The sequence below is a fragment of the Saccopteryx bilineata genome, chromosome X, assembly GCF_036850765.1.
Source record: "Saccopteryx bilineata isolate mSacBil1 chromosome X, mSacBil1_pri_phased_curated, whole genome shotgun sequence".
NCBI lineage: Eukaryota > Metazoa > Chordata > Mammalia > Chiroptera > Emballonuridae > Saccopteryx > Saccopteryx bilineata.
In genome coordinates this window covers 140,535,166-140,547,178 of record NC_089502.1, presented here as the reverse complement: position 1 = coordinate 140,547,178, position 12,013 = coordinate 140,535,166, and the positions used below count along the sequence as shown (strand labels likewise).

At 40.0% G+C, this 12,013-nt stretch overlaps 1 protein-coding gene across 1 annotated transcript in view; it reads right to left on the bottom strand.

Moving 5' to 3' along the window:
* The window catches only part of MID1 (midline 1), a 346,779-nt gene extending 336,689 nt beyond the window's left edge, over positions 1 to 10,090 (bottom strand). The window contains exon 1 of the mRNA XM_066249082.1: positions 9,952 to 10,090. The gene's annotated coding sequence lies outside the window, so the exon portion shown is untranslated. The remainder of the gene's footprint in view (positions 1 to 9,951) is intronic.
* Positions 10,091 to 12,013: the final 1,923 nt, after the last annotated feature.

Genomic DNA, 12,013 nt, shown 5'->3' with positions numbered 1-12,013 from the left:
CTTGCCCCTTCTTTTCTTGATTCCTTAGTCCTCCACCTGCTTGTCTGCCAGGCTTGTGTTTAGATATGGAGGGTGGGCTTGGCTGGGGAGGGGTGAGTACATTTTTGTGGCTTGGGGACTTCACTTCTCCTGCTTCTCTCTTTCATTCTCTTTTTTTCTTTGTTTTCTCTTTCTCTCTTACCTCTTAGGACTTCCATTTATCTTCTAAATCATTATACTTGGTCTTAAAATATTGTGACATTTTCTCTTCATATATCTTGTGTCTGAATTTGAAGAAATCGGTTAAACAATGGCTACAGCCTATTGTCCTTAATATAGAGAAACTTTCAAAAGGGCACATGCATTTCTATATATGTAATACACAGAGAAACATACACAGATACATATAGTGTTACTTTATCAATGAAGTGACTCTAGTCAACAAGAACTAGACATAATAATATGTGGAAATATTCTACTAGAACTATAGAAGCCCTGAAAAGGTCTAAGAAGCAGCAATAAAAATTAACTTTATGATAAAAATCAATATATTTTGGCATATAACAATATGCATATTTCATTGGAATCACTAGAATTATATATTGAGAGTTAACTTTGAAATTCCTGATCAACAGCAATAAATTATATACAAGACACACACACACACACACACACACACACACACACCACTGCTATTTTCCTCACAGAAGGCAGGTCATTTATAAATAAACTTTTATATAATCTGAAACTCATATATTGACTTATGCTACCAAAATACAGCTTTGAGTAAGCAGAGAAACAAATAAATCAAATGGACAAGTATATATAAAATAAGCTGTTTCAGAGATAACACGGGACATGCTTTATTAACTAATTTATGACCTGCAATCTGTTGGCAGAGGCCTTCCTCCTCCCTGATTTCAGTCTTTCTGAGCAGGATAAACAGACCTGAAGGCCTGATGGTGTGTAAAGCTCACATCTTTATCTTTGCAAGAACTTTGTTTGGAGGACTAGAAACAGAAGTTCTCACCGTCTTTCATTCATTGTAATGTTGGATGTGTTTTCTCTTTGCTGCGATCTCCACTTTGAATCATTCTAACAGGGTCCTATATTATCTTTGAACTATTGGCAAAGGATTTAACGGCAGGTAATCATATTCATGGGCAAAGTGAACTCTTTCTCTGGTATGACACTGTCTAGCTCTGGCTTCCTTCTATTGCACTGGGATTCCTCAAACATCCAGAGTTAGGGCAACTGCTATTGCACATACTAATTGGAAGTTTCTATGGAATGCTCCTACTTTGAGCTTGGCAAAACTAAAGGCAAATGTGTCTTTCTGAAGTGAAGTAGCAGCCCCTCTGGGAGAAACAATTCAGATTTAGAACTGCCTTTTTAAACTGCCCTTATATCTTAAAATGCATTTGCACCAAAATGAACCATGCAGGCAGGGGAGGGAAGTAGAGAGAGGATGCTCTTAGAAATGTGCCTGAGACCTGTATTTCAGGAAATGGCTTCCATCCACTTCCTTCCCCACTGCTCCTGCACACCCAAATCCCAGTCTGGGTATGTACAGTAAAATCTCAAATATCCACATGGAGAATCAGGTACAGCCTAGTTATCTGAAAGTTCATACAAACGTTTCACAATCTTCCACCCAAACAGGCCACCAGTAAAATGACAAAATGGAATGCCTACCACTGTCTCCCACATGTTTTTCTATACGAAAATAAGTGTTTATTGTGTGCAAAAGTACCTGAAGGGGGTTTTGATGAAAACAATATTTTTGATAAGTCAGTGAGAGATAAGTTCAGCTCTTAAACAAGAAACTTAACAGTGTGTCAAGAACAAAGGGAAAGAAATGGAACAAGGCAACAGGAAAATTTTGGTGGTGACCTGGAACCTATAAGAACAGAACACATGCAGAGAGGGAAGCTACCTGGATTCCACAGGGCTCAAGCCCCTTTCCCCCTTCACCTGCCTATGCCCTGGTTTTCCTAACTCTATGGCTGCAGCTTTCACTGCCTAATGGCTCCCTTTAAGGAGAGAATATTTGGAAGCCACAAGGAATTTGCTGGGGTCACTCAAGGGCAGTGGAATCACACGTCATATAAAATTCTCGCTAAATTGATGCTAGAAAAATAGAATGGTAAAACCTTCACCCCAAGCCTACAGGGAGTGTGAAGTTAATCAAGTACGCTCATCTGTTAGTGCAAACTCTCAGGTTACATTTTCCTAAATTCTGTAGTCCTCTTACAAGTGACAAAGGATCTCAGCTGAGAAAAGCAATGTAGTTTAGTCTTGTATGGGATTCCTTAATCCAGGTTGAGGGAGCGGAGGAGAGGGGGTTGGAATGAAATAGAAGGAATTCACTAGACAACTGCAGTTAATAGCTGCCCTGTACATTATCAACAAGGAGAAAACTGCACTTAGGTAAACTTACAGAGTGTTGAGATCTCAGCTGTCAAGACTTTCATGTACCACCCCACACCCCAGGAAGTTATTGAAAACAGTTATTCTTCTTCCAGGTTTCATTGCTGGTGAATGTGTGGGATAATAATAGTCACTCATGTGTGTAGGACCTTAGACCATACGTGAAGTTATTTTGATTGTCCAAACAACCCTTTGAGGTGGATGTTCACGGTCTCATTTTTAAAGATGGGGAAACGGAGAGTCAGAGAAACCTAGCATCACACAGCTAGTAAATGAATGAGCTAAGATTTGAACCCTCACCAAAACTTTCAGACTCAAAACATTTGTTCATCTTCCATTCCATCAGACTACAAGGAATTCCTCCCTCTACCTCTAAACCAAGTCAACTTTCATCGTTCCCAATAACATTAATCAACACCACTATCCCTCTAGTTAGGAGAACAAATTCTGAGAGTCTGCCTTGACACTTCCTGGTACCTCACCACTGCCCATGTCTCATTCATCACCTACTTCTGTCTATTTCACCTCTGAAACATAACTAAAACCCACCCACTTCTCTTTATCTCTACCCCCATAATATTAGTACAAGTAGACATCATCTTTCCCTGGATCTCCCCCCCTAGGTTCCTGTCTGGTTCGCTGAATAGATCAGACACCCCTCAGATCTATTCTCCAGTTTGCTGCCAATGTGGCCTTTCCAAAACACAAATGTCATCTCTTGTTGAAAACTCTAATACAGTCTGACCATTTCCTCCTCCTCCAAATACACTGACTCATACTGTTTTGTACAACTCTCTGTATAAGCATCCCTTCCTTAGCAAAACTTGATTTCCTCCCCCTGCTCCCATTAGCTAAATCCTCCTAGTACAATCTCATAGTTTACACATAGCTATACTTTACAGCTTTCATTGTAGGTGCACCTTTAGCCCTGTTCGCGTGATGTTTCATCAGTGTTTGTTTTCTACACTAGACTGTTATCTACTACTGGAGTGCAGGCATTACTTCAGCCTTAGCGTGTAAGGTGATGACTGGTTCAGAGCAGGAATTTGAGAAATATCATTACCAAAGCAGTATATATGGCAACTACCCGTTTTGCTCTCTTCAGAGCCATTAGTTTCTACAACGACAGTCCTGATACTTGAAAAGACAATGAAAGCCTTCCTTAATGCTGAAGTTTTAGGCATCATCTGGACAGGTAGATAACATTATTTCATGAGTTCTCAGGGGAAATTCTTTGCAGGTGAATATAACTGATACTGGGATAATACCTGATACTTGTTGTTTGGGCTGTAGTCATGGTATAATATAATTGTTGTCATTGTCATCTGCTCTTCTCAGTCATGTAAATTCATATTGTTGTCACTTCTGTTGAGTCCTAGGTATTACTTGAAACAAGCCTCATACATTAGGAAAAGCCTGTCAAAGAAATGAAAAGGAGGAAAGGATTTCTCCAGGCCAGAGAGAAACCCTCTTATGGCTCAGAAGGGACCGGAGGAAAGTTGTCTGGACAGATAGTCACCAAGCGTGTGGTTCTTCATGAATTTGTGAACACATGTTAAAAGGGTTAAAGAATTCGATCACTAAAAAATACAGTAACTTGGTGGATATTTCTGGGGGTACAAATGGACAACTGTATTCTCAGGTAGGACCATTTAAAAAATAAATATAGTTTCGTTGTTACTTTTTTTTTTTTTTTTTTTTTGCATTTTTCTGAAGCTGGAAACAGGGAGAGACAGTCAGACAGACTCCCGCATGCGCCCGACCGGGATCCACCCGGCACGCCCACCAGGGGCGATGCTCTGCCCATCCTGGGCGTCGCCATGCTGCGACCAGAGCCACTCTAGCGCCTGAGGCAGAGGCCACAGAGCCATCCCCAGCGCCCGGGCCATCTTTGCTCCAATGGAGCCTTGGCTGCGGGAGGGGAAGAGAGAGACAGAGAGGAAAGCGCGGCGGAGGGGTGGAGAAGCAAATGGGCGCTTCTCCTATGTGCCCTGGCCGGGAATCGAACCCGGGTCCTCCGCACGCTAAGCCGACGCTCTACCGCTAAGCCAACCAGCCAGGGCCTCGTTGTTACTTTTTGATGGAAACTCAAAGACAGTACAGAAACTCTTGGCAAAGGTGTAGAAAATCATATTGTCAGACATGGAAAGGGAATATAAATTGGTACAGTATTGAACGTTAATTTTGCATTACCTTTGTAAAAAAATAAGAAATTTCACATTTTGATAAAGCCACTGCTCTGGACTGAACTGTGCCCTCCACACCCTAATCCCCAATGTGAGGGTATTTGAAGGTGGGGCCTCTGGGTGGTCATTAAGGTTACTCAAGTTCATGAGAATGGTTCACGATGATAGGATTAGTATCCTTTCTAAGAAGAGGAAGAGAGAGAGAGAGCTGGCTGTCTCTGCACCATGTGTGGACACAGTGAGAAGAAGGTGGTTATCTGCGAGCCAGGCAGACAGCTCTCACCAGACACTGAATCTGTCTACACCTTGATCTTAAACATCCCAGCATCCACAACTGTGAGAAAAAATGTCTAACATTTAAGCCCCTCAGTCTATGGCATTTTGTTATAGCAGCCTGGGCTGACTGAGATAGCTGCCCTGCTTCCCCATCACAACAACACCTGCCTTGGTCAGGAGTAAAGTCTACCAGGGCTCATCTGCCTAAAGCATACATTCTCTACACATCAGAGGAACCGCATCTGGTCTGATTCAATGTTCCATTCCACAGGGTGAGAGGCAGTGGGTGGGGAATGGGAGGACAGTGAGATCGAAGGTAACCTTGAAGGGCATGACACCTTTAGAGAGGTCCCTCTTAAGACCTCCGAAAAAACGTTATTATGGACTGAAGGCAGAAAGATGTTCTATTTGTGAATAAAACAAGTGGCTTTTATCAATAAATTTGGTAACTAGCCCAGTACCTCCCACCATGGCTGCTGGAAAAGCTTTCAAGCTGTCAAATTAATAAGTACAAAGTGAGTATTTTTGTTTTCTTTATAAAACATATTTGTTTTACCAAAATACCTTAAAAGGGGAAGTATGTTTGAAGTAACAGATTTTTTTTTTTTTAGAGAAGGAAAAAGCCTTTTGAACAAGGGTCTCAAACGCAAAGCCCTATAAGGGATGAACAGATAACAAAAATAAGCAAAAGGGAACTGGTGTGAGACATTAGAAACTATATCATGCTTCATCGAAAAGCAGATTTTTCAATCACCGAGTGGGCAAAATTGCACGCAGGCCATTAATGTGGGTCTCCTTCTACTCCAGTCTCTTAATTGTTTGTTCAAGATGCCTAATCTACTCCCACCCATTTCAGTGCAGCTAATACTACTGACCTCATGGCCAGCATTGCACTAGGTGTTTTCACACACATGACCATTTTCAATACTCATAACTATCCAACCAATTGTGTATTTATGTCTCTATTGATAGATGAGGAAATTGAATCCCAGAGAAGTTTAGGATGATTTGGCTGAACACACAATCCACTGCTTTGGAAGAAACTTGGGCAACACTGTAATTCTTTTGTTTCTTAACTTTAAGTTAAGTATATCAGTTCGAGTAAATTTGTTACCTGTTTTCTAGTAGTTTATATACTGTTTTGTTCCCCAAGGCAATACATGATGAGTGTGTCAGTACAGATCTAAATAACTGCACAATTAAGTACTTTGCCAGGAGCGGGGTGGGGGGTTAATTGGGGTTTAACTAACCAAGGCCTCTGTTGCAGAACAATACCTACAACTAATGCAGCATTTCCTGGCTCAGGCACTTTGACCAAAATTCCACTCTGTCACGTGTTAAAATTCAAACTGTCAAATTGAGGAGGTTCTGCTTAATTTCATTTCTGTCTCAAGTTTAGACAAGTGAAGAGCAGCCCACAAGAGAGTATGAGCATATGAGCACATATTATAGGGTGAGGCAGAAGTAGCTTTGCAGTAGTTCGTATGGAAAATAATATTATAATCAATAACTAACAGTATGAGAATAGACTGTTTCATATACTCACAACTGTAAACCTACTTTTGCTCCACCCTGCAAAGTGTCGAGCCATTCTTTACAGCTATTAAATACCGAGCATACCTGAGAAGGCTATATTCCACAAAGCACTGCTATCCATTTTTATTTTCCTTTTAAATAAAAAATAAAATTAAGAGACCCTTGGCAATAATATATAAAGTAACCCAATTTCTTTGAAAGTTTCACTCACAGAAGATTCCCTTATATGTAAATGCAAGCAATTAATTTAAAAAATGGAAATGTACTTTTTACATTTAACTAGAAGTCCTAGTCCTGTCTATCACCTTGCCAGCTAACTTTTCTTCAAATATATAGTTTAAATTGGTTTTGCCAATGCCCTAGATACTTGGACAATCCTACTGGCACACATCAGTTATTAATTCACGGTCCCTAATTCTGAGTCTTATATATACAACCTGAGAAGTCACGGCAGCTTCTTTTGTCAGCTTCATAAGAATTATCACTGGAACTTGTACCTTAATGATTGCCAGTTAAAAGTGAGTATAAGAGCTCTCAAGTCATCTGGAACTCTGGAAATATCTTTTCTTTATGTAGTGTCTAGGAACCTCTGACAACCCAAAAAAGTGTGGTCTTGAAAATGATGTTAAAATATAGAGATATCATCCATCTCTGTGTCATTTAAAGATGATGTGCAGGGTGCAAGGCGGTGTCTTTCTTCTGTAAATACACTAAGTTCGCTGGCATCTGCCTGACATGTTCCAACATGGAAATCCTCTCTCTGCTCACTGAAAGCATGAACCGTTTGACCTGTGTGTTACCTGCTTTGTGCCCACCAGTTGGAAAGCTCTGACTTAAAGAATGTCCCTCAAAAAGATCAACAAAAAAAATGAGTGGTTGAGAAAGTTTGTAGCCAATTATAGTTCATATGTTGCACACCATTCAAATAATGATATTTCTCTCTGCAGAAATGCTATGGGATGCATGAAGATTTGGTTTGAATTCATCTGTCTCTTATATACCCGCTTTTCTTCCAGAGTACTTAGCATAGGACTTCAAAAGGCACTCAATAAATATTTGCTGAATGAATGTAACAGGAATTAATAACGCAAAATGTTTTTGAAAAGGTAATTGATGTCAAATGGTAGGCAGAGAAAGCCAGAGAAAGTTCACCAGGGATAGGAATGCTGTGTACAAATTTGGTACTGTGTCCAAGGAAAGAATTTACACTTAATAAATAACTTTTGAAACCAGGTCCTTTTATGTCATTGCCTCTGGACAAGGCCACACTGGTGGTGGGAGAAGCCCAGCCGAACAAACCCCGATAGCAGTCTGAGAAAGGGAAATATAAATAATAACTTGATGTTACAAAGGATCCCAGTAAAAAAACACTCTGCCATCAGCTTTTCAGGAGATCCTTAAGAAGAGGCCAACGCGCGCGCGCGCGCGCGCACACACACACACACACACACTCTCTCTCTCTCTCTCTCTCTCTCTCTTCTTAAGGGTTAATGCAACACGATCGTGTTCTCACTGCCTTTCATTGGAGGATTAGTTTGGACACTGAAATAACTTTAATCTTTGAGAACAAATCCTCCTGGAACTTTATTAATACCAAAGTGTTAAATACAATAATCACTATTACTGCCTCCCAGTGAGCTACTGAGGAGCCACTGAGAAGTGGATTGGGGGGGGGGGGGCAGCCATCCGCAGTAATTCATACGCCACCCGCAAGGAGAACTCCAAACATGGGACTCAAAACCCAGTGCTTATCCCTCCGCCCTCCCCACCCCCGGAGACTTATCTATCTTTCTGGTTATATATTCCCTTGGCTGTTGATGTAATTAGTGTATAATAACTGTGTACATATCAACTCACAGGAAAAACGGCGGACGTGCTGGTTGATTTGGCTGGGAGCCATCTCATCGGCAGGGTGAGACAACCCGGTATAAACATCTGTTATTAACCGTATATTTTAAAATAGTGTTTTGTGTCTCCTGGGTTACTGATTCCCACTGAAAGCAATACAATATCAAAACTCCTGTTTTTCTGAGCCGCACCTAGGAGATAACAGCTTTAAAACATTTGTAACAGTCTCCTCGGTTCTGCTGCTTCTGTGCTCTGAAGAATTTTATTTATTAAAATGTCTACTATATCACATACACTGCTTTTCTGGGTTTCATTGTCACAGAGGTGAGCAGGTCTCACTTAAACTGAGTTCTTGTGAAGAGTTGCACTTTTTCAAGTCAAGGGCCCTAAATAAAACTGGCCACAGCTTTTGTTTTTATGAATAAGCAGTTGCCATTCCCTGTATTCAATCAATAGCTTCAGGAGGGAGTGGACTATAACTCTATAACTGTAATGTTTAAAAAAGGAGTTATTCTCTCCAATCTGCTTGTTTGCACTGATTATTTTTCTTGAACTTAATTTAAGAAATTAGTTTCTTAATATGAGAAATTAAAAATTGTTTTCTTGTGCCACTTGCTGTAATTGGTAGCATAATTCTGTTCCCTGAAACTCCTAGCATGAAGTCACTGTGTATGACAGAAAACAACAATATTTCTTTGATAGATGAGCCCTCATACATTCAAATGGTTTAACCAAGGTAACTCAGTTAAGAAATTACCTTGCCATAAAATATTAAAAAATAAAAATTTGGACCTGAGTCCCAAATCACTTTTGACAGCTATATTTAAAAAAGAAGACGAAGAAGAAGAAAGAAAAAAGACTTTCTTCAAAAGTTGTATCTGTGCCCCAGAACTCAGTTAGAATAGTTTTCTTTCTCAGTTGTCTCATAATTGGCTGTTCCCAAGTACAACTGAAATTCCCCTGCAAGCCTTTCACATTTCCATGTTTAATTACATTCAGCTTCAGATCTTTGTATACATGTAGAATATAGCCAAATTTTAAATCAATCTAGTGCAATGCCTTTGACATAAAGCCTTTATTCATCTTTCTCGCCCTATATGTAAATAGACACACGCTACTTGTCAAAATGCAAGAGTGAGCTTCTTTACATGATCTGAAACAAAGAGCCCAGGTCGGCTTCCCTGTTTCCTCAGTGTCTCTGAAGGTGCCCTTTCTTATATGCGCAGGATACAAGGATTTCGCTTCTGCATGAATGAAAAATGATACCTTCAGACTGCCTTTTCAATGACAAATTGCACTTCTGCAGAATATCACATTGTCTGTGGTTGTAAGAAGCCCACTTAGATTTACTATTACTTCCTTGGGGACCCAGCCTTCCCGCAAAGCACCCCAAGGCTCATTTCCAGTGTTTCCCAGTGCAACAAAGATGAGAAAGTTAGCTCATCGGGATGGTCTAGAAACTCCTGGTGACTAAAAACACTCTCTGGAATGTCTAAAGCGCTCAAATCATTGCCCCCGTGGAGTCTTGGTGTACAAAACAGGGAGGAAAAGTTGTGTGGAGGTATTTGCGCAGCATTGTGCGTGTTCAGGAAGGAGCTGTGGGGCGAGAGGCTGGGCTCAGCCTCTCTGCTTCCCGGGGCAGAGCAGCCGGGCTGCCACTGAGCAGAAGTGAGACAGAGAGATCGGTAAGACTCACCCGCTTCCCCATTTTCCCAGGACGGCTTTTCGTTCCTCACTGGGATCTGGAAGAGGCAAACCTGTAGTTCCTCCAAGCAGGCTGCCTCGGCTCAGCCCCGTGGCTGGGGCGTTCGGGAAGCTTGCTCTGTCCAGCTCAGCTCACTCCCCTCTGCAGGCTCCGAGCTTCCACGCCTCCCAGTAAGCGCAAAAATCCGCCAAACTCAGGTCAGCCGAACAGGTTTCCTTATATAGGTAAACATGAATTGCATTCCTGGTGAAAGAAGTTAACTAGGAATCCGGTAACCTGGTTAACTCTACACACGCCAGAATGGCTCAGAGTCAGTCAGTCTGAGTAGGGTTTGGTTGCAGTACAAAGGGATTTGTGCGATTTAATTAAAATCATCTTTATCCTGGCAGTCTGTAAAATTGGCCCTTCTAGTGTAACTGTGAGTCAACAGCCAGTATTTTATATCATGGGCTGTGACTAACCTTTTATTAACTGAAGGCATTGTAGGGGAGAAAAACCAAAGTATAGGATATTATTTGTCTTTCATGTTTTTAAAACTAGAGTAACTTGTCTTGAAATTATTTCCAAAGAAGTGAATAGGATGTGAATAGGAAGAAAATGTGAACAAACCTTTATCAAATGGGGCTCAAATGCCTTATTTGAGCAAAGTAACTAATAGTTATTCAACTTTCCCAGGCCTTTAGCAGATAACGCAATGTGATCATTTTGAGTATACTCCCTTTACAATGCAGTAATTGCCACTGTATTCTTTGATGGGCAAAATGACACATAATAACATCTATTTATTCCCTGTAATAACCCTCTTGAGACCACATACTGAACTGTTATTCGATGATTTCAGGAAAGAAATCTAAGACTTGTGAATTTGCATAATTATATGTAAAAAAATTTTAAACAACTTCCTGGACTTAAGAAGATAAGAAAAAATATTTTAAAAAGTACTCTAGGGAAAGCCGAACTCTAGGCTCAAAACATAGCCTTTAAATGTATGAAACTTCTGTCAGTGGCCCAATAATTGGATCTTTCCCCCTACATTTATCTACCACTAGTAAAGTAATAATTCTTTTTAATTCTAACCAATTCCACTAAAGTCTTACTATAAAGTACAGACTCAAGTGTTAGAGGTGAGGAGTGCCTGCTCAATAAAACTCACTTTAAAGTGAATCATTTGTTCTGATTTCATCCACTGCCTGACTGTTCCTTGAACAGTGACAATCTTAGTACAAATAGCTCAGTGCTGTATTTTAGGTCTCACTCAGCCAGGGCAAGGGGAGAGAATGAATGTTTACATACAACCTAAGCTAGCAACAGCACAAACCACTCATAAATAGTTTCTGTTAAGAGCAGTAAATTGCACAAATTGCACTGTCAGGAAGGATAACTAATCTTTGAATAGCATTTTACATTTGGCAAAGATGTTTGCATACAATTTCTTTTTATATTGCAACAGGAATGCTCTGAAGCATGTTACTATTTCCTTTCTGTGATAACAAAATTGACCTGCGAAGAATAAGCGATTGGTCCAAAGTCTTATGATCAGTCTGTGGGACATCCAAGGTCCCAGATCTTCTAGAATTTAACTCCCATAGAATTTCCAAAAATAGAGTCAACTTGAAGAGGCAGAAGAACATTAAAATGGCAGCTTTCCATGTACAAATATAATTTTTAATAATCATATGTCCAGAGAGTTTAAATGCAATATACTAAATGATTAAAATATTCTTTATAAAGTCATAACTTACTACTAAAACGACTGCCTTTAGATGATTCCAGAAAGATCATAAAATGATAAAATGAGATAGGAAGTGTATTTTTATTGAATATGAATTCGGGTTATAAAATATTATGAAAATATAACTTTGCAAATATTGCCCACATTGTTCTGCTCTCGGTACACACATTTCTATTGTATGAAGTTAAGATTCATCTTGATTCCTCCACCAGAAGGGATATTAGTATTTTTTACTTATTGAATTTTCATTAATCTTAAATAAAAACTCTGTGTGCCATGCTAGGCAAATGGCTTTCACTATTATAGTCTATTTATGATCCT